Here is a 15,418-nt window from a genome sequence, read left to right on the forward strand (position 1 = left end):
TTTTCCCTGATGTGATTATTACCTGCAGTTGAAACTGAGACTCTCAGATCACTTCGTGTCTGCCAACAAAGCAGCAGCAGCTGAAGATGACCAACTTCCTCATGTGTCACAGGGTGATCAAACGTTGCAACAAAAGACATGCAGGTGCTAGAGAGAAGAGAAAAAGCTTACAGCACCTGGTATTCCCAAGCAGTCTCCCATCCAAGTACTAACCAGGCCCAACCCTGCTTGGCTTCCGAGATCAGACAAGGTCGGGCATATTCAGGGTGGTGTGGCCGTAAGCAACAATATCTGTGAACAATGTGCATTATATAGGTACTGGAATAATATGGTTACTCTATGTAACCAGATAATTGCAGAGAAAGAATGATATGTAGTGGGCACATCTTAATCCCTGATGTGATTATTACCTGCAGTTGAAACTGAGACTCTCAGATCACTTCGTGTCTGCCAACAAAGCAGCAGCAGCTGAAGATGACCAACTTCCTCATGTGTCACAGGGTGATCAGACGTTGCAACAAAAGACATGCATGTGGTAGAGAGAAGAGAAAAAGCTTACAGCACCTGGTATTCCCAAGCGGTCTCCCATCCAAGTACTAACCAGGTCCAACCCTGCTTTGCTTCCGAGATCAGACGAGGTCTGGCATGTTCAGGGTGGTGTGGCCGTAAGTAACAATGTGTGTAACAAATGTGCATTATATAGGTACTGGAATCATACGGTTACACTATGTAACCAGATAATTGCCGAGAAAGGCTGATATGTAGTGGGCACATCTTCATCCCTGATGTGATTATTACCTGCAGTTGAAACTGAGACTCTCAGATCACTTCGTGTCTGCCAACAAAGCAGCAGCAGCTGAAGATGACCAACTTCCTCATATGTCACAGGGTGATCAGACGTTGCAACAAAAGACATGCAGGTGGTAGAGAGAAGAGAAAAAGCTTACAGCACCTGGTATTCCCAAGTAGTCTCCCATCCAAGTACTAACCAGGCCCAACCCTGCTTGGCTTACGAGATCAGACGAGGTCGGGTATGTTCAGGGTGGTGTGGCCGTAAGCGACAATGTCTGTGACAAATGTGCATTATATAGGTACTGGAATCATACGGTTCCTCTATGTAACCAGATAATTGCCGAGAAAGGCTAACTTGCAGTGGGCACATCTTCATCCCTGATGTGATTATTATCTGCAGTTGAAACTTAGAATCTCAGATCACTTCGTGTCTGCCAACAAAGCAGCAGCAGCTGAAGATGACCAACTTCCTCATGTGTCACAGGGTGATCAGACGTTGCAACAAAAGACATGCAGGTGGTAGAGAGAAGAGAAAAAGCTTACAGCACCTGGTATTCCCAAGCAGTCTCCCATCCAAGTACTAACAAGACCTAACCCTGCTTGGCTTCCAAGATCAGACGAGGTCGGGTATTTTCAGGGTGGTGTGGCCGTAAGCAACAACGTCTTTGACAAATGTGCATTATATAGGTACTGGAATCATACAGTTCCTCTATGTAACCAGATAATTGCCGAGAAAGGCTAACTTGTAGTGGGCACATCTTCATCCCTGATGTGATTATTATCTGTAGTTGAAACTGAGACTCTCAGATCACTTCGTGTCTGCCAACAATGCAGCAGCAGCTGAAGATGACCAACTTCCTCATGTGTCACATGGTGATCAGACGTTGCAACAAAAGACATGCAGGTGGTCGAGAGAAGAGAAACAGCTTACAGCACCTGGTATTCCCAAGCAGTCTCCCATCCAAGTACTAACCAGGCCCAACCCTGCTTGGCTTCCGAGATCAGATGAGGTCGGGTATGTTCATGGTGGTGTGGCCGGAAGCAACAATGCTTGTGACAAATATGCATTATATAGGTACTGGAATCATACAGTTCCTCTATGTAACCAGATAATTGCCGAGAAAGGCTAACTTGTAGTGGGCACATCTTCATCCCTGATGTGATTATTATCTGTAGTTGAAACTGAGACTCTCAGATCACTTGGTGTCTGCCAACAATGCAGCAGCAGCTGAAGATGACCAACTTCCTCATGTGTCACATGGTGATCAGACGTTGCAACAAAAGACATGCAGGTGGTCGAGAGAAGAGAAACAGCTTACAGCACCTGGTATTCCCAAGCAGTCTCCCATCCAAGTACTAACCAGGCCCAACCCTGTTTGGCTTCCGAGATCAGACGAGGTTGGGCATGTTCAGGGTGGTGTGGCCGTAAGCAACAATATCTGTGAACAATGTGCATTATATAGGTACTGGAATCATACGGTTCCTCTATGTAACCAGATAATTGCCGAGAAAGGCTGATGCGTATTGGGCACATCTTCTTCCCTGTCGTGATTATTCTCTCCAGCGGAAACTGAGACTCTCAGATCACTTCGTGTCTGCCAACAAAGCAGCAGCAGCTGAAGATGACCAACTTCCTCATGTGTCACAGGGTGATCAGACGTTGCAACAAAAGACATGCAGGTGGTAGAGAGAAGAGAAAAAGCTTACAGCCCCTGGTATTCCAAAGCGGTCTCCCATCCAAGTACTAACCAGGCCCAACCCTGCTTGGCTTCCGAGATCAGACGAGGTCGGGCATATTCAGGGTGGTGTGGCCGTAAGCAACAATATCTGTGAACAATGTGCATTATATAGGTACTGGAATCATACGGTTACTCTATGTAACCAGATAATTGCAGAGAAAGGCTGATATGTAGTGGGCACATCTTCTTCCCTGATGTGATTATTACCTGCAGTTGAAACTGAGACTCTCCGATCACTTCGTATCTGCCAACAATCCAGCAGCTGCTGAAGATGACCAACTTCCTCATGTGTCACAGGGTGATCAGACGTTGCAACAAAAGACATGCATGTGGTAGAGAGAAGAGAAAAAGCTTACAGCACCTGGTATTCCCAAGCGGTCTCCCATCGAAGTACTAACCAGGCCCAACCCTGCTTGGCTTCCGAGATCAGACGAGGTCGGGCATGTTCAGGGTGGTGTGGCCGTAAGCAAAAATGTCTGTGACAAATGTGCATTATATCGGTACTGGAATCAGACAGTTCCTCTATGTAACCAGATAATTGCCGAGAAAGGCTAACTTGTAGTGGGCACATCTTCTTCCCTGACGTGATTATTATCTGCAGTTGAAACTTAGAATCTGAGATCACTTCGTGTCTGCCAACAAAGCAGCAGCAGCTGAAGATGACCAACTTCCTCATGTGTCACAGGGTGATCAGACGTTGCAACAAAAGACATGCATGTGGTAGAGAGAAGAGAAAAAGCTTACAGCACCTGGTATTCCCAAGCGGTCTCCCATCCAAGTACTAACCAGGCCCAACCCTGCTTGGCTTCCGAGATCAGACGAGGTCTGGCATATTCAGGGTGGTGTGGCCGTAAGCAACAATATCTGTGAACAATGTGCATTATATAGGTACTGGAATCATACGGTTCCTCTATGTAACCAGATAATTGCCGAGAAAGGCTAACTTGTAGTGGGCACATCTTCATCCCTGATGTGATTATTATCTGTAGTTGAAACTGAGACTCTCAGATCACTTCGTGTCTGCCAACAAAGCAGCAGCAGCTGAAGATGACCAACTTCCTCATGTGTCACAGGGTGATCAGACGTTGCAACAAAAGACATGCAGGTGGTAGAGAGAAGAGAAAAAGCTGACAGCACCTGGTATTCCAAAGCGGTCTCCCATCCAAGTACTAACCAGGCCCAACCCTGCTTGGCTTCCGAGATCAGACGAGGTCAGGCATATTCAGGGTGGTGTGGCCGTAAGCAACAATGTCTGTGAACAATGTGCATTATATAGGTACTGGAATCATACGGTTACTCTATGTAACCAGATAATTGCAGAGAAAGGCTGATATGTAGTGGGCACATCTTCTTCCCTGATGTGATTATTACCTGCAGTTGAAACTGAGACTCTCCGATCACTTCGTGTCTGCCAACAATCCAGCAGCTGCTAAAGATGACCAACTTCCTCATGTGTCACAGGGTGATCAGACGTTGCAACAAAAGACATGCATGTGGTAGAGAGAAGAGAAAAAGCTTACAGCACCTGGTATTCCCAAGTAGTCTCCCATCCAAGTACTAACCAGGCCCAACCCTGCTTGGCTTACGAGATCAGACGAGGTCGGGTATGTTCAGGGTGGTGTGGCCGTAAGCAACAATGTCTGTGAACAATGTGCATTATATAGGTACTGGAATCATACGGTTACACTATGTAACCAGATAATTGCCGAGAAAGGCTGATATGTAGTGGGCACATCTTCATCCCTGATGTGATTATTACCTGCAGTTGAAACTGAGACTCTCAGATCACTTCGTGTCTGCCAACAAAGCAGCAGCAGCTGAAGATGACCAACTTCCTCATATGTCACAGGGTGATCAGACGTTGCAACAAAAGACATGCAGGTGGTAGAGAGAAGAGAAAAAGCTTACAGCACCTGGTATTCCCAAGTAGTCTCCCATCCAAGTACTAACCAGGCCCAACCCTGCTTGGCTTACGAGATCAGACGAGGTCGGGTATGTTCAGGGTGGTGTGGCCGTAAGCGACAATGTCTGTGACAAATGTGCATTATATAGGTACTGGAATCATACGGTTCCTCTATGTAACCAGATAATTGCCGAGAAAGGCTAACTTGCAGTGGGCACATCTTCATCCCTGATGTGATTATTATCTGCAGTTGAAACTTAGAATCTCAGATCACTTCGTGTCTGCCAACAAAGCAGCAGCAGCTGAAGATGACCAACTTCCTCATGTGTCACAGGGTGATCAGACGTTGCAACAAAAGACATGCAGGTGGTAGAGAGAAGAGAAAAAGCTTACAGCACCTGGTATTCCCAAGCAGTCTCCCATCCAAGTACTAACAAGACCCAACCCTGCTTGGCTTCCAAGATCAGACGAGGTCGGGTATTTTCAGGGTGGTGTGGCCGTAAGCAACAACGTCTTTGACAAATGTGCATTATATAGGTACTGGAATCATACAGTTCCTCTATGTAACCAGATAATTGCCGAGAAAGGCTAACTTGTAGTGGGCACATCTTCATCCCTGATGTGATTATTATCTGTAGTTGAAACTGAGACTCTCAGATCACTTCGTGTCTGCCAACAATGCAGCAGCAGCTGAAGATGACCAACTTCCTCATGTGTCACATGGTGATCAGACGTTGCAACAAAAGACATGCAGGTGGTCGAGAGAAGAGAAACAGCTTACAGCACCTGGTATTCCCAAGCAGTCTCCCATCCAAGTACTAACCAGGCCCAACCCTGCTTGGCTTCCGAGATCAGATGAGGTCGGGTATGTTCATGGTGGTGTGGCCGGAAGCAACAATGCTTGTGACAAATATGCATTATATAGGTACTGGAATCATACAGTTCCTCTATGTAACCAGATAATTGCCGAGAAAGGCTAACTTGTAGTGGGCACATCTTCATCCCTGATGTGATTATTATCTGTAGTTGAAACTGAGACTCTCAGATCACTTGGTGTCTGCCAACAATGCAGCAGCAGCTGAAGATGACCAACTTCCTCATGTGTCACATGGTGATCAGACGTTGCAACAAAAGACATGCAGGTGGTCGAGAGAAGAGAAACAGCTTACAGCACCTGGTATTCCCAAGCAGTCTCCCATCCAAGTACTAACCAGGCCCAACCCTGTTTGGCTTCCGAGATCAGACGAGGTTGGGCATGTTCAGGGTGGTGTGGCCGTAAGCAACAATATCTGTGAACAATGTGCATTATATAGGTACTGGAATCATAAGGTTCCTCTATGTAACCAGATAATTGCCGAGAAAGGCTGATGCGTATTGGGCACATCTTCTTCCCTGTCGTGATTATTCTCTCCAGCGGAAACTGAGACTCTCAGATCACTTCGTGTCTGCCAACAAAGCAGCAGCAGCTGAAGATGACCAACTTCCTCATGTGTCACAGGGTGATCAGACGTTGCAACAAAAGACATGCAGGTGGTAGAGAGAAGAGAAAAAGCTTACAGCCCCTGGTATTCCAAAGCGGTCTCCCATCCAAGTACTAACCAGGCCCAACCCTGCTTGGCTTCCGAGATCGGACGAGGTCGGGCATATTCAGGGTGGTGTGGCCGTAAGCAACAATATCTGTGAACAATGTGCATTATATAGGTACTGGAATCATACGGTTACTCTATGTAACCAGATAATTGCAGAGAAAGGCTGATATGTAGTGGGCACATCTTCTTCCCTGATGTGATTATTACCTGCAGTTGAAACTGAGACTCTCCGATCACTTCGTATCTGCCAACAATCCAGCAGCTGCTGAAGATGACCAACTTCCTCATGTGTCACAGGGTGATCAGACGTTGCAACAAAAGACATGCATGTGGTAGAGAGAAGAGAAAAAGCTTACAGCACCTGGTATTCCCAAGCGGTCTCCCATCGAAGTACTAACCAGGCCCAACCCTGCTTGGCTTCCGAGATCAGACGAGGTCGGGCATGTTCAGGGTGGTGTGGCCGTAAGCAAAAATGTCTGTGACAAATGTGCATTATATCGGTACTGGAATCAGACAGTTCCTCTATGTAACCAGATAATTGCCGAGAAAGGCTAACTTGTAGTGGGCACATCTTCTTCCCTGACGTGATTATTATCTGCAGTTGAAACTTAGAATCTGAGATCACTTCGTGTCTGCCAACAAAGAAGCAGCAGCTGAAGATGACCAACTTCCTCATGTGTCACAGGGTGATCAGACGTTGCAACAAAAGACATGCATGTGGTAGAGAGAAGAGAAAAAGCTTACAGCACCTGGTATTCCCAAGCGGTCTCCCATCCAAGTACTAACCAGGCCCAACCCTGCTTGGCTTCCGAGATCAGACGAGGTCTGGCATATTCAGGGTGGTGTGGCCGTAAGCAACAATATCTGTGAACAATGTGCATTATATAGGTACTGGAATCATACGGTTCCTCTATGTAACCAGATAATTGCCGAGAAAGGCTAACTTGTAGTGGGCACATCTTCATCCCTGATGTGATTATTATCTGTAGTTGAAACTGAGACTCTCAGATCACTTCGTGTCTGCCAACAAAGCAGCAGCAGCTGAAGATGACCAACTTCCTCATGTGTCACAGGGTGATCAGACGTTGCAACAAAAGACATGCAGGTGGTAGAGAGAAGAGAAAAAGCTGACAGCACCTGGTATTCCAAAGCGGTCTCCCATCCAAGTACTAACCAGGCCCAACCCTGCTTGGCTTCCGAGATCAGACGAGGTCGGGCATATTCAGGGTGGTGTGGCCGTAAGCAACAATGTCTGTGAACAATGTGCATTATATAGGTACTGGAATCATACGGTTACTCTATGTAATCAGATAATTGCAGAGAAAGGCTGATATGTAGTGGGCACATCTTCTTCCCTGATGTGATTATTACCTGCAGTTGAAACTGAGACTCTCCGATCACTTCGTGTCTGCCAACAATCCAGCAGCTGCTAAAGATGACCAACTTCCTCATGTGTCACAGGGTGATCAGACGTTGCAACAAAAGACATGCATGTGGTAGAGAGAAGAGAAAAAGCTTACAGCACCTGGTATTCCCAAGCGGTCTCCCATCCAAGTACTAACCAGGCCCAACCCTGCTTGGCTTCCGAGATCAGACAAGGTCGGGCATGTTCAGGGTGGTGTGGCCGTAAGCAACAATGTCTGTGACAAATGTGCATTATATCGGTACTGGAATCATACAGTTCCTCTATGTAACCAGATAATTGCCGAGAAAGGCTAACTTGTAGTGGGCACATCTTCTTCCCTGACGTGATTATTATCTGCAGTTGAAACTTAGAATCTCAGATCACTTCATGTCTGCCAACATAGCAGCAGCAGCTGAAGATGACCAACTTCCTCATGTGTCACAGGGTGATCAGACGTTGCAACAAAAGACATGCAGGTGGTAGAGAGAAGAGAAAAAGCTTACAGCCCCTGGTATTCCAAAGCGGTCTCCCATCCAAGTACTAACCAGGCCCAACCCTGCTTGGCTTCCGAGATCAGACGAGGTCGGGCATATTCAGGGTGGTGTGGCCGTAAGCAACAATATCTGTGAACAATGTGCATTATATAGGTACTGGAATCATATGGTTACTCTATGTAACCAGATAATTGCAGAGAAAGGCTGATATGTAGAGGGCACATCTTCTTCCCTGATGTGAATATTACCTGCAGTTGAAACTGAGACTCTCCGATCACTTCGTGTCTGCCAACAAAGCAGCAGCAGCTGAAGATGACCAACTTCCTCATGTGTCACAGGGTGATCAGACGTTGCAACAAAAGACATGCATGTGGTAGAGAGAAGAGAAAAAGCTTACAGCACCTGGTATTCCAAAGCAGTCTCCCATCCAAGTACTAACCAGGCCCAACCCTGCTTGGCTTGCGAGATCAGACGAGGTCGGGCATATTCAGGGTGGTGTGGCCGTAAGCAACAATATCTGTGAACAATGTGCATTATATAGGTACTGGAATCATACGGTTACTCTATGTAACCAGATAATTGCAGAGAAAGGCTGATATGTAGTGGGCATATCTTCTTCCCTGATGTGATTATTATCTGCAGTTGAAACTTAGAATCTGAGATCACTTCGTGTCTGCCAACAAAGCAGCAGCAGCTGAAGATGACCAACGTCCTCATATGTCACAGGGTGATCAGACGTTGCAACAAAAGACATGCAGGTGGTAGAGAGAAGAGAAAAAGCTTACAGCACCTGGTATTCCCAAGCGTTCTCCCATCCAAGTACTAACCAGGCCCAACCCTGCTTGGCTTCCGAAATCAGACGAGGTCGGGCATGTTCAGGGTGGTGTGGCCGTAAGCAACAATGTCTGTGAAAAATGTGCATTATATCGGTACTGGAATCATACAGTTCCTCTATGTAATCAGATAATTGCCGAGAAAGGCTAACTTGTAGTGGGCACATCTTCTTCCCTGACGTGATTATTATCTGCAGTTGAAACTTAGAATCTCAGATCACTTCATGTCTGCCAACAAAGCAGCAGCTGAAGATGACCAACTTCCTCATGTGTCACAGGGTGATCAGACGTTGCAACAAAAGACATGCAGGTGGTAGAGAGAAGAGAAAAAGCTTACAGCACCTGGTATTCCCAAGCGGTCTCCCATCCAAGTAATAACCAGGCCCAACCTTGCTTGGCTTCCGAGATCAGACGAGGGTGGGCATATTCAGGGTGGTGTGGCTGTAAGCAACAATGTCTGTCACAAATGTGCATTATATAGGTACTGGAATCATACAGTTCCTCGATGTAACCAGATAATTGCCGAGAAAGGCTAACTTGTAGTGGGCACATCTTCATCCCTGATGTGATTATTATCTGTAGTTGAAACTGAGACTCTCAGATCACTTCGTGTCTGCCAACAAAGCAGCAGCTGAAGATGACCAACTTCCTCATGTGTCACAGGGTGATCAGACGTTGCAACAAAAGACATGCATGTGGTAGAGAGAAGAGAAAAAGCTTACAGCACCTGGTATTCCCAAGCGGTCTCCCATCCAAGTACTAACCAGGCCCAACCCTGCTTGGCTTCCGAGATCAGACGAGGTCGGGCATGTTCAGGGTGGTGTGGCCGTAAGCAACAATGTCTGTGACAAATGTGCATTATATAGGTACTGGAATCATACAGTTCCTCTATGTAACCAGATAATTGCCGAGAAAGGCTAACTTGTAGTGGGCACATCTTCTTCCCTGACGTGATTATTATCTGCAGTTGAAACTTAGAATCTCAGATCACTTCGTGTCTGCCAACAAAGCAGCAGCAGCTGAAGATGACCAACTTCCTCATGTGTCACATGGTGATCAGACGTTGCAACAAAAGACATGCATGTGGTAGAGAGAAGAGAAAAAGCTTACAGCACCTGGTATTCCCAAGCGGTCTCCCATCCGAGCACTAACCAGGCCCAAACCTGCTTGGCTTCCGAGATCAGACGATGTCGGGGATATTCAGGGTGGTGTGGCAGTAAGCAACAATGTCTGTCACAAATGTGCATTATATAGGTACTGGAATCATACAGTTCCTCGATGTAACCAGATAATTGCCGAGAAAGGCTAACTTGTAGTGGGCACATCTTCATCCCTGATGTGATTATTATCTGTAGTTGAAACTGAGACTCTCAGATCACTTCGTGTCTGCCAACCATCCAGCAGCAGCTGAAGATGACCAACTTCCTCATGTGTCACAGGGTGATCAGACGTTGCAACAAAAGACATGCAGGTGGTAGAGAGAAGAGAAAAAGCTTACAGCCCCTGGTATTCCAAAGCGGTCTCCCATCCAAGTACTAACCAGGCCCAACCCTGCTTGGCTTCCGAGATCAGACGAGGTCGGGCATATTCAGGGTGGTGTGGCCGTAAGCAACAATATCTGTGAACAATGTGCATTATATAGGTACTGGAATCATATGGTTACTCTATGTAACCAGATAATTGCAGAGAAAGGCTGATATGTAGAGGGCACATCTTCTTCCCTGATGTGAATATTACCTGCAGTTGAAACTGAGACTCTCCGATCACTTCGTGTGTGCCAACAAAGCAGCAGCAGCTGAAGATGACCAACTTCCTCATGTGTCACAGGGTGATCAGACGTTGCAACAAAAGACATGCATGTGGTAGAGAGAAGAGAAAAAGCTTACAGCACCTGGTATTCCAAAGCAGTCTCCCATCCAAGTACTAACCAGGCCCAACCCTGCTTGGCTTGCGAGATCAGACGAGGTCGGGCATATTCAGGGTGGTGTGGCCGTAAGCAACAATATCTGTGAACAATGTGCATTATATAGGTACTGGAATCATATGGTTACTCTATGTAACCAGATAATTGCAGAGAAAGGCTGATATGTAGAGGGCACATCTTCTTCCCTGATGTGAATATTACCTGCAGTTGAAACTGAGACTCTCCGATCACTTCGTGTGTGCCAACAAAGCAGCAGCAGCTGAAGATGACCAACTTCCTCATGTGTCACAGGGTGATCAGACGTTGCAACAAAAGACATGCATGTGGTAGAGAGAAGAGAAAAAGCTTACAGCACCTGGTATTCCAAAGCAGTCTCCCATCCAAGTACTAACCAGGCCCAACCCTGCTTGGCTTGCGAGATCAGACGAGGTCGGGCATATTCAGGGTGGTGTGGCCGTAAGCAACAATATCTGTGAACAATGTGCATTATATAGGTACTGGAATCATACGGTTACTCTATGTAACCAGATAATTGCAGAGAAAGGCTGATATGTAGTGGGCATATCTTCTTCCCTGATGTGATTATTATCTGCAGTTGAAACTTAGAATCTGAGATCACTTCGTGTCTGCCAACAAAGCAGCAGCAGCTGAAGATGACCAACGTCCTCATATGTCACAGGGTGATCAGACGTTGCAACAAAAGACATGCAGGTGGTAGAGAGAAGAGAAAAAGCTTACAGCACCTGGTATTCCCAAGCGTTCTCCCATCCAAGTACTAACCAGGCCCAACCCTGCTTGGCTTCCGAAATCAGACGAGGTCGGGCATGTTCAGGGTGGTGTGGCCGTAAGCAACAATGTCTGTGAAAAATGTGCATTATATCGGTACTGGAATCATACAGTTCCTCTATGTAATCAGATAATTGCCGAGAAAGGCTAACTTGTAGTGGGCACATCTTCTTCCCTGACGTGATTATTATCTGCAGTTGAAACTTAGAATCTCAGATCACTTCATGTCTGCCAACAAAGCAGCAGCTGAAGATGACCAACTTCCTCATGTGTCACAGGGTGATCAGACGTTGCAACAAAAGACATGCAGGTGGTAGAGAGAAGAGAAAAAGCTTACAGCACCTGGTATTCCCAAGCGGTCTCCCATCCAAGTAATAACCAGGCCCAACCTTGCTTGGCTTCCGAGATCAGACGAGGGTGGGCATATTCAGGGTGGTGTGGCTGTAAGCAACAATGTCTGTCACAAATGTGCATTATATAGGTACTGGAATCATACAGTTCCTCGATGTAACCAGATAATTGCCGAGAAAGGCTAACTTGTAGTGGGCACATCTTCATCCCTGATGTGATTATTATCTGTAGTTGAAACTGAGACTCTCAGATCACTTCGTGTCTGCCAACAAAGCAGCAGCTGAAGATGACCAACTTCCTCATGTGTCACAGGGTGATCAGACGTTGCAACAAAAGACATGCATGTGGTAGAGAGAAGAGAAAAAGCTTACAGCACCTGGTATTCCCAAGCGGTCTCCCATCCAAGTACTAACCAGGCCCAACCCTGCTTGGCTTCCGAGATCAGACGAGGTCGGGCATGTTCAGGGTGGTGTGGCCGTAAGCAACAATGTCTGTGACAAATGTGCATTATATAGGTACTGGAATCATACAGTTCCTCTATGTAACCAGATAATTGCCGAGAAAGGCTGATGCGTATTGGGCACATCTTCATCCCTGTCGTGATTATTCTCTCCAGCGGAAACTGAGACTCTCAGATCACTTCGTGTCTGCCAACAAAGCAGCAGCAGCTGAAGATGACCAACTTCCTCATGTGTCACAGGGTGATCAGACGTTGCAACAAAAGACATGCAGGTGGTAGAGAGAAGAGAAAAAGCTTACAGCACCTGGTATTCCCAAGCGGTCTCCCATCGAAGTACTAACCAGGCCCAACCCTGCTTGGCTTCCAAGATCAGACGAGGTGGGGTATATTCAGGGTGGTGTGGCCGTAAGCAACAATGTCTGTAACAAATGTGCGTTATATAGGTACTGGAATCATACGGTTCCTCTATGTAACCTGATAATTGCCGAGAAAGGCTAACTTGTAGTGGGCACATCTTCTTCCCTGACGTGATTATTACCTGCAGTTGAAAGTGAGACTCTCAGATCACTTTGTGTCTGCCAACAAAGCAGCAGCAGCTGAAGATGACCAACTTCCTCATGTGTCACAGGGTGATCAGACGTTGCAACAAAAGACATGCAGGTGGTAGAGAGAAGAGAAAAAGCTTACAGCACCTGGTATTCCCAAGCAGTCTCCCATCCAAGTACTAACCAGGCCCAACCATGCTTGGCTTCCGAGACCAGACGAGGTCGGGTATGTTCAGGATGGTTTGGCCGTAAGCAACAATATCTGTGAACAATGTGCATTATATAGGTACTGGAATCATACGGTTCCTCTATGTAACCAGATAATTGCCAAGAACGGCTGATATGTAGTGGGCATATCTTCATCCTTGATGTGATTACTACCTGTAGTTGAAACTGAGACTCTCAGATCACTTCGTGTCTGCCAACAAAGCAGCAGCAGCTGAAGATGACCAACTTCCTCATGTGTCACAGGGTGATCAGACGTTGCAACAAAAGACATGCAGGTGGTAGAGAGAAGAGAAAAAGCTTACAGCACCTGGTATTCCCAAGTAGTCTCCCATCCAAGTACTAACCAGGCCCAACCCTGCTTGGCTTCCGAGATCAGACGAGGTCGGGTATTTTCAGGGTGGTGTGGCTGTAAGCAACAATGTCTGTGACAAATGTGCATTATATAGGTACTGGAATCATACAGTTCCTCTATGTAACCTGATAATTGCCGAGAAAGGCTAACTTGTAGTGGGCACATCTTCTTCCCTGACGTGATTATTACCTGCAGTTGAAAGTGAGACTCTCAGATCACTTTGTGTCTGCCAACAAAGCAGCAGCAGCTGAAGATGACCAACTTCCTCATGTGTCACAGGGTGATCAGACGTTGCAACAAAAGACATGCAGGTGGTAGAGAGAAGAGAAAAAGCTTACAGCACCTCGTATTCTCAAGCAGTCTCCCATCCAAGTACTAACCAGGGCTAAACCTGCTTGGCTTCCGAGATCAGGCATATTCAGGGTGGTGTGGCCGTAAGCAACAATATTGGTGAACAATGTGCATTATATAGGTACTGGAATCATACAGTTCCTCTACGTAACCAGATAATTTCAGAGAAAGGCTGATGCGTAGTGGGCACATCTTCTTCCCTGATGTGATTATTACCTGCAGTTGAAACTGAGACTCTCAGATCACTTTGTGTCTGCCAACAAAGCAGCAGCAGCTGAAGATGACCAACGTCCTCATGTGTCACAGGGTGATCAGACGTTGCAACAAAAGACATGCAAGTGGTAGAGAGAAGAGAAAAAGCTTACAGCACCTGGTATTCCCAAGCAGTCTCCCATCCAAGTACTAACCAGGCCCAACCTTGCTTGGCTTCCGAGATCAGACGAGGTCGGGCATGTTCAGGGTGGTGTGGCCGTAAGCAACAATGTCTGTCACAAATGTGCATTATATAGGTACTGGAATCATACGGTTACTCTATGTAACCAGATAATTGCCGAGAAAGGCTGATGCGTATTGGGCACATCTTCTTCCCTGTCGTGATTATTCTCTCCAGCGGAAACTGAGACTCTCAGATCACTTCGTGTCTGCCAACAAAGCAGCAGCAGCTGAAGATGACCAACTTCCTCATGTGTCACAGGGTGATCAGACGTTGCAACAAAAGACATGCAGGTGGGAGAGAGAAGAGAAAAAGCTTACAGCACCTGGTATTCCCAAGCAGTCTCCCATCCAAGTACTAACCAGGCCCAACCCTGCTTGGCTTCCGAGATCAGACAAGGTCGGGCATGTTCAGGGTGGTGTGGCTATAAGCAACAATATCTGTGACAAATGTGCATTATATAGGTACTGGAATCATACAGTTCCTCTATGTAACCAGATAATTGCCGAGAAATGCTAACTTGTAGTGGGCACATCTTCATCCCTGATGTGATTATTATCTGTAGTTGAAACTGAGACTCTCAGATCACTTCGTGTCTGCCAACAAAGCAGTAGCTGCTGAAGATGACCAACTTCCTCATGTGTCACAGGGTGATCAGACGTTGCAACAAAAGACATGCAGGTGGTAGAGAGAAGAGAAAAAGCTTACAGCACCTGGTATTCCCAAGCGGTCTCCCATCCAAGTACTAACCAGGCCCAACGCTGCTTGGCTTCCGAGATCAGACGAGGTCGGGCATATTCAGGGTGGTGTGGCAGTAAGTAACAATGCTTGTGACAAATGTGCATTATATAGGTACTGGAATCATACGGTTACTCTATGTAACCAGATAATTGCTGAGAAAGGCTGATGCGTATTGGGCACATCTTCATCCCTGATGTGATTATTACCTGCAGTTGAAACTGAGACTCTCAGATCACTTCGTGTCTGCCAACAAAGCAGCAGCAGCTGAAGATGACCAACGTCCTCATGTGTCACAGGGTGATCAGACGTTGCAACAAAAGACATGCAGGTGGTAGAGAGAAGAGAAAAAGCTTACAGCACCTGTTATTCCCAAGCAGTCTCCAATCTAAGTACTAACCAGGCCCAACCCTGCTTGGCTTCCGAGATCAGACGAGGTTGGGTATGTTCAGGGTGGTGTGGCCGTAAGCAAGAATGTCTGTGAACAATGTGCAT

The 15,418-nt window shown here is 46.5% G+C and overlaps 2 protein-coding genes, 21 non-coding genes and 18 pseudogenes across 23 annotated transcripts in view; 1 reads left to right on the forward strand and 40 right to left on the reverse strand.

Annotated features, from left to right (window-relative positions):
• Positions 1-15,418, reverse strand: part of LOC140291438 (uncharacterized) — an 873,052-nt gene that overhangs the window by 557,073 nt on the left and 300,561 nt on the right. The gene's annotated exons all lie outside the window — the stretch shown is intronic.
• LOC140295152 (NLR family CARD domain-containing protein 3-like) overlaps positions 1-15,418 on the forward strand; it is a 229,674-nt gene that overhangs the window by 81,214 nt on the left and 133,042 nt on the right. The window lies entirely within an intron of this gene.
• Positions 165-283, reverse strand: LOC140298007 (5S ribosomal RNA). Its single transcript, XR_011913692.1, has one exon. It is a non-coding gene; the product is annotated as a 5S ribosomal RNA (ribosomal RNA).
• On the reverse strand, positions 553-671 carry LOC140299550 (5S ribosomal RNA; annotated as a pseudogene).
• On the reverse strand, positions 941-1,059 carry LOC140297446 (5S ribosomal RNA). Its single transcript, XR_011913180.1, has one exon. It is a non-coding gene; the product is annotated as a 5S ribosomal RNA (ribosomal RNA).
• LOC140281565 (5S ribosomal RNA) lies at positions 1,329-1,447 on the reverse strand (annotated as a pseudogene).
• LOC140299130 (5S ribosomal RNA) lies at positions 1,717-1,835 on the reverse strand (annotated as a pseudogene).
• On the reverse strand, positions 2,105-2,223 carry LOC140299809 (5S ribosomal RNA; annotated as a pseudogene).
• LOC140297392 (5S ribosomal RNA) lies at positions 2,493-2,611 on the reverse strand. The gene has a single exon (XR_011913131.1). It is a non-coding gene; the product is annotated as a 5S ribosomal RNA (ribosomal RNA).
• LOC140300052 (5S ribosomal RNA) lies at positions 2,881-2,999 on the reverse strand. The gene has a single exon (XR_011914794.1). It is a non-coding gene; the product is annotated as a 5S ribosomal RNA (ribosomal RNA).
• LOC140290388 (5S ribosomal RNA) lies at positions 3,269-3,387 on the reverse strand. Its single transcript, XR_011912348.1, has one exon. It is a non-coding gene; the product is annotated as a 5S ribosomal RNA (ribosomal RNA).
• On the reverse strand, positions 3,657-3,775 carry LOC140298783 (5S ribosomal RNA). The gene has a single exon (XR_011914392.1). It is a non-coding gene; the product is annotated as a 5S ribosomal RNA (ribosomal RNA).
• Positions 4,045-4,163, reverse strand: LOC140297447 (5S ribosomal RNA). Its single transcript, XR_011913181.1, has one exon. It is a non-coding gene; the product is annotated as a 5S ribosomal RNA (ribosomal RNA).
• LOC140297448 (5S ribosomal RNA) lies at positions 4,433-4,551 on the reverse strand. Its single transcript, XR_011913182.1, has one exon. It is a non-coding gene; the product is annotated as a 5S ribosomal RNA (ribosomal RNA).
• Positions 4,821-4,939, reverse strand: LOC140303737 (5S ribosomal RNA; annotated as a pseudogene).
• LOC140299131 (5S ribosomal RNA) lies at positions 5,209-5,327 on the reverse strand (annotated as a pseudogene).
• Positions 5,597-5,715, reverse strand: LOC140299810 (5S ribosomal RNA; annotated as a pseudogene).
• LOC140294177 (5S ribosomal RNA) lies at positions 5,985-6,103 on the reverse strand. Its single transcript, XR_011912752.1, has one exon. It is a non-coding gene; the product is annotated as a 5S ribosomal RNA (ribosomal RNA).
• LOC140300064 (5S ribosomal RNA) lies at positions 6,373-6,491 on the reverse strand. The gene has a single exon (XR_011914795.1). It is a non-coding gene; the product is annotated as a 5S ribosomal RNA (ribosomal RNA).
• LOC140290399 (5S ribosomal RNA) lies at positions 6,761-6,879 on the reverse strand. The gene has a single exon (XR_011912349.1). It is a non-coding gene; the product is annotated as a 5S ribosomal RNA (ribosomal RNA).
• Positions 7,149-7,267, reverse strand: LOC140297538 (5S ribosomal RNA). The gene has a single exon (XR_011913264.1). It is a non-coding gene; the product is annotated as a 5S ribosomal RNA (ribosomal RNA).
• Positions 7,537-7,655, reverse strand: LOC140290119 (5S ribosomal RNA). Its single transcript, XR_011912322.1, has one exon. It is a non-coding gene; the product is annotated as a 5S ribosomal RNA (ribosomal RNA).
• LOC140297393 (5S ribosomal RNA) lies at positions 7,925-8,043 on the reverse strand. The gene has a single exon (XR_011913132.1). It is a non-coding gene; the product is annotated as a 5S ribosomal RNA (ribosomal RNA).
• On the reverse strand, positions 8,313-8,431 carry LOC140300761 (5S ribosomal RNA; annotated as a pseudogene).
• On the reverse strand, positions 8,701-8,819 carry LOC140299443 (5S ribosomal RNA; annotated as a pseudogene).
• On the reverse strand, positions 9,086-9,204 carry LOC140290315 (5S ribosomal RNA; annotated as a pseudogene).
• On the reverse strand, positions 9,471-9,589 carry LOC140298035 (5S ribosomal RNA). The gene has a single exon (XR_011913718.1). It is a non-coding gene; the product is annotated as a 5S ribosomal RNA (ribosomal RNA).
• On the reverse strand, positions 9,859-9,977 carry LOC140291763 (5S ribosomal RNA; annotated as a pseudogene).
• On the reverse strand, positions 10,247-10,365 carry LOC140297394 (5S ribosomal RNA). The gene has a single exon (XR_011913133.1). It is a non-coding gene; the product is annotated as a 5S ribosomal RNA (ribosomal RNA).
• Positions 10,635-10,753, reverse strand: LOC140300762 (5S ribosomal RNA; annotated as a pseudogene).
• On the reverse strand, positions 11,023-11,141 carry LOC140300764 (5S ribosomal RNA; annotated as a pseudogene).
• Positions 11,411-11,529, reverse strand: LOC140299444 (5S ribosomal RNA; annotated as a pseudogene).
• On the reverse strand, positions 11,796-11,914 carry LOC140290317 (5S ribosomal RNA; annotated as a pseudogene).
• Positions 12,181-12,299, reverse strand: LOC140298047 (5S ribosomal RNA). Its single transcript, XR_011913729.1, has one exon. It is a non-coding gene; the product is annotated as a 5S ribosomal RNA (ribosomal RNA).
• Positions 12,569-12,687, reverse strand: LOC140297708 (5S ribosomal RNA). The gene has a single exon (XR_011913419.1). It is a non-coding gene; the product is annotated as a 5S ribosomal RNA (ribosomal RNA).
• Positions 12,957-13,075, reverse strand: LOC140294803 (5S ribosomal RNA). Its single transcript, XR_011912809.1, has one exon. It is a non-coding gene; the product is annotated as a 5S ribosomal RNA (ribosomal RNA).
• Positions 13,345-13,463, reverse strand: LOC140299006 (5S ribosomal RNA). The gene has a single exon (XR_011914596.1). It is a non-coding gene; the product is annotated as a 5S ribosomal RNA (ribosomal RNA).
• Positions 14,111-14,229, reverse strand: LOC140297962 (5S ribosomal RNA). The gene has a single exon (XR_011913651.1). It is a non-coding gene; the product is annotated as a 5S ribosomal RNA (ribosomal RNA).
• On the reverse strand, positions 14,499-14,617 carry LOC140299217 (5S ribosomal RNA; annotated as a pseudogene).
• On the reverse strand, positions 14,887-15,005 carry LOC140300196 (5S ribosomal RNA; annotated as a pseudogene).
• Positions 15,275-15,393, reverse strand: LOC140305758 (5S ribosomal RNA; annotated as a pseudogene).

This window comes from Leuresthes tenuis, unplaced genomic scaffold, assembly GCF_036924035.1.
Source record: "Leuresthes tenuis unplaced genomic scaffold, fLeuTen1.0.hap1 SCAF_1, whole genome shotgun sequence".
Lineage (NCBI taxonomy): Eukaryota > Metazoa > Chordata > Actinopteri > Atheriniformes > Atherinopsidae > Leuresthes > Leuresthes tenuis.